Raw genomic sequence first — 5,143 nt, 5'->3', positions numbered from 1 at the left:
GAGTAGTTGGAGTGGACAAGTTTCAGTTGCAGAAACATAAAATGTTTAAACTTTTTGTATGAAGTTTTTTTGTATAGTGTGTTTTTTAAGGAAAATCTTGAACCATTGGTAAATTTTTCTTTGTAGGACCTATAGTTAACGGGTACAAGTTGAGGAATGAACTATCGTTGGTTTTTTCATCATGTTAGGTTGCTTATGTTACTTCCTCTTGGGGATGCGATCCCTCCCAAACCCTACATCGTGAAACGTGGAATACTTGGTGTATTAGGCTTCCTATTTTTTAAGGTCTAGTTTTGCACATGCACATCCATGAACAATTGAAATTTCTTGTTTCATATTTTGATCTCAATAAAAGCTAAAAAAAATGTATTTATTAATAGAGTGATAAAATACATTCCTAAAATAATTAATATTAAACTTTCATCTAAATATAACAAAAAAGGTAAAATAGAAACACCATAAACATTCAAGAAATAACAACACTATCAAATTCTCATTTTTAAAGTCTGATTTTGCACATGCAAAGTGAAGATACCCCGTCAAGTTGTGTTCTTCATGCACACCATAAGGTGGTTTGCAAACGAGTTATGCGTGTATTAAATTTTGCATAAGTAATATCATTTGTTGGTTAGGAGTATTTATGTATAAAATTAATACGATGTTTGATTTGCAATTTAAAATTTTGTATAAATAATACACATATAAGTTATGAGAAAATTTATGTATTATTTTGTGCTATATAGAAAATTGAATAACTAATACATGAATAACTAAACCCCCTATAATTAATATTTGTATAAATAATATAAAAAAATTCCCCATAACTAATCTCTGAAGTGACAATTTACATGTTAAAGAGGGTAACATGAATACATAATCATTTGACTAAACTCGATATATTATTTTGTATAAAACTTAAAATTATTTAGTAGTATTTGATTTTTTAGGGCACCCATAGTAAAAGAGAGATTGATTGGTGCACTAAATGAGAGCTGGTCTTTAACTCCTTCAGGTCTAGGGATTGAATCTCACTTACTATCAGTTTGTTAAGTTTTGTGTTTTCTAAAAGAAAAAACACTTACAAATCACGTTGAATAATCAAAATGCGGAAACGAATGATAGTTTTTGTGATAACGTAACTTATTATCTTGTGCTCGTCAACTTGTTGTCACTACAACTTTTTTCATCTTATAATTAAAAAGCAATAATACCTCGTCATCTTGAAATCCTGAATTCACCTTTAAAGCTCTATATAACTCTAATCAAGTACCAAATAACCCTGCAAAAAAAGTTAAGATATTCACACTTTCAGTCACACACCTTAAACTACTTTGAGTTATCATGTCAAAAATATTATGAAAACTTGAATTACCATGTTAGAATTGAACTTCAAGAATTTGTTTTCGAGACCAAGCTCATTGCACCAAATTTGTCTAGTCCGAATTACCTTTCTTGTGCGGTTTGCGAGCTATAGCATAGGAGCGAGAGTTGTACTCTTTGCGCATCCAAAGGTAGCAGATGCGGGTTTCCCTAATAGGAATGGCAATGGAGCGGGGCTGATGCAGGGCGGGGCACGTTAAAGGTTCTGTGGGTGGGCTGAAGTGGTTTTTTAAAAAAAATTAATGCGGAGCCAGGCGGGTTGCGGGTATATGTGATTTTATGCGAGTTCAAACTTAATTTTAACTTTTTACATGTTATAAGAGTGATATAGTATTTTTTTGAAACTGATGAGTGATAGAGTATTATTTATTAAGATAATTTATTTAAAGCTACTAAAATATTCACGATAGTAAATGAAAATGTTTCAATAAAAACTAATACAATTATGTTACATGTTTCCCAATTGACCTCTAAAAAATAAATTGTGAAGTCATTATCTATTAAATTAATACAACTTAATGAAAAAATGAATTTATTTTTATGAATTTTATTTTTAGTATCAAACTTAACTAGAAAAAGAAAATATTAAAAAAATATTCAGTGCAAGTTCATGGCAAACGGGTCTATGCAGGGCAGATTAATTTTATTACGGGTTAAGCTCAAACAGCCCTGCACCGCCCCATTGCCATCCCTATTCCTTGTCATTAAAAAAAAAACTGAATTACATTTTGACTATATTTTATTTTATATACACCCTTCACGTATTGGCTCTCCCTTTGGACCCTTAGGCTTGCCAAGGGCACTAGGCGACTCGTCAAGTGCTTCCTTGGCTCACCTAGTTTTGTAGTGAGCTCACTAAATGGGCAGATCACTAGGAGATCTAGAGGACCAATGCGCGATTCGCCAACCTTTTTGACGAGCTATGACTTAGCTCGCCCTTTGTTCCAGAACCTAGGCCAAGGGGACAGCCCACTAGGCGATCACAAGGGCATAAGGGCGACTCGCCCAACCCTTTGGGCAATCAAGTAGTCTCATCGCCAAAAGGTCCATAAAAGAACAAGGTTTCTTCCACCCTAACTTGCTAACCTAGGCCCTTTCTTGCACCCTAGGCTTCTTTCCTGCTCAATTAAGTTCTAAAACAGACTAGACATCAACTTAAGGTTAAACTAACCCACACGATGAGGATCTAGTTCAACCTATAATTTTGTGAGTTAATACATTATCCCCCACTTGGGAACATCCGTCCTCGAATGACACTTTAAACACTTTAGGGAAAAATGACTCAAGACTAGCAGCCCATCAATCATGACACATCAATATAATGCATAAACCATAGGAGGAAACATCAACTCCACATCAATAAGCTTAATGCAACACAAGAAGTAGGAACTGCATCTACAAACTCATTATGTATGAAAACTCCAACATTTCTCATTTTGTTGTAGGAATTTTCCTTCTCCAACTCACATCATGCTCATTATAACATCATTAAGCACATTATGCAATTACTCTCAAAACCACATTTAGGCATGTTCAACATTCCACCTCATGAAGCATATAGACAACTCATACTAAATGCAATCAACTTAAGGAACATAAATCATGAAAACTCATTTTCTCATTAAAACATAAATTCATCAAGAACATGCAAAACATAAGGAGACCACGGAAACACATAATCACACATGACTCCAAAACATCAAACAAACTACAAGGAACTCTTGGTCTCAAGCTTGAATAGGAATAGAAGGAAAGAGAAAAGGATATCAGAATTCTCAACAACCTTACTATTCAACATACTATCCCCCACTTGTGAACAAACCCTACTAAGGGTTAACATGAAAATAACATAGGAACCTCAAGAAGACATTCACAATTATAAGAAACTATCAACTTATTGGTGCCTTTATCCGGATTATCTCCTTTGCCCTCTTTGGCTTGAAGTGCATAGAAACGGTTCTTCTTTGGAGCATTAGGATCTGGGCCATCATAAGAGGCTTGCTTGGCCTCTCTTTCTTTTTCCACAAGAGTAGGTCAATCTCTCACTTGGTGATCATTCTTCCCACAACCATAGCACCTATTAGTATCAGCTAGACACTTCCCATAGTGCCTCTTCCCACAAGTAGTGCAAGTAGGTTTAGTAAAGGGATGTCCACCACCTTTCTCTTACTTAACCTTAGGAGCACTTGAAGAATCTTGGTTTTGAGTTCTCTTCTTGAACCTAGGTTGACCTTGCTCATTGGATCTACCCCTCTTTAAATCCCTATTCTTCCTCTTAAGTTTGGACTCCTCAATAGATTGAGCATACACCATAAGTCTAGAAATGTTCATGTCATTATGGAGCGTTGTCGTACGACACTCTTCCTCAACTATGTCGGATAAGCTCGTAACAAATCTACTCATCTCATACCTAGGGTTAGACACCAAAGATGGGGCATACCTAGACCATTGGGTAATTTCAAGGAGTACTCTTGGACATTCATAATACCTTGCCTAAGATTGATAAACTCCTTCACCTTAACCTCCCTCTTCTCACGGGGAAAGTACCTACCAAGGAATGCTTCCTTGAACACCTCCCGATCAATGGGACCCGCTCCTATAGGCCTATTGCTCTTCCATTGAGTAAACCATATTTGGGAAACATTTTTCAATTGGTAAGCGGCTACTTCCGTTTATTCTATAGAAGTCACCCCCCTAGCATTGACTATCTTATACACCTCATCCAAAAAACACTTCGGGATCCTCTCCCACCTTGGAACCTAGAAAAACCATAGGATTCATTTACATAAAGTCCCTCAACCTAGAACCCATAGTACTCACATTGAGGTTCATATGAGCCTTAACACCCCTAGTATCTTGATCTATCATGGCTTGAGCTTGAGTAGTTACGGCTTGAGCCATCATCAAAAGAGCCGACCTAACTTCTTTATTGGTCATCGCCGGGGCCAGAACTTCATTGCCTTGAGGAACTTGGCCACCTTGAGGACCTTGGGGACCTTGGGGAGGAACTGCCTCATTCACAATCTCATGTTCCCTCTTCTTGCGGGTGTCCTTCTTGTATTCATATCCTATAAACATAAGAGAAGGATTAGGAAAAGGACACTTATAGAGCTAAACTCTATGGCAAGACTTCAAGAGTAATGAAGAAAGTGTAGCTTCCTAACGTCCTATAGCCTATCACTCATAGATGTGTCGCGGCTCACACTGATGAACAATTAAGACTCTACTAGACGTAGCTTGTGAGACATCAATCGGAGAATAACTTGCTGACATCTTCAGCAAAGCACTTCCTAAAGAAAAGTTTTGCTATCTTCGAGAACACATTGGATTTGTAAATAAAATGCATTAAGGGAGATGTTGGAATTAATGCATTCACACCTTGATGTTTAGTCTTCCAATATTGTCTCTTAGTTTTTCAAGATGTCTTTTAAGATTTTGTATACATGTATCTAGTAAATTGTGATACATGTATCTAGTTATTTGTGCAAGACCTTTGATTTTATAATTAGTAGTATAAAAATGAGATGAAGTTGTTGATTGTAATCTTCTCAAGTGGTCTTAAGTAGCATATATAAAACTTGAGCATTCTCTTAAGAAAATATTTTCCTTGTATAATTCCTACATTTTCATCATCTTAGTGCTTGTTAGAAAGGTAGATTAATCAAGAATGTTTGAAGCATGAAGGTGTTCATGAATATTTATGCAAATGTATGCTTATTAGGAAACAAAGGAAAGAAAAATAATCTTCTTCCTATGATTTGTC

The sequence above is a fragment of the Solanum stenotomum genome, chromosome 11 (genome assembly GCF_019186545.1).
Source record: "Solanum stenotomum isolate F172 chromosome 11, ASM1918654v1, whole genome shotgun sequence".
NCBI lineage: Eukaryota > Viridiplantae > Streptophyta > Magnoliopsida > Solanales > Solanaceae > Solanum > Solanum stenotomum.
The sequence above is the reverse complement of the archived record's forward strand: the minus strand, read 5'-3'. Positions refer to the sequence as shown.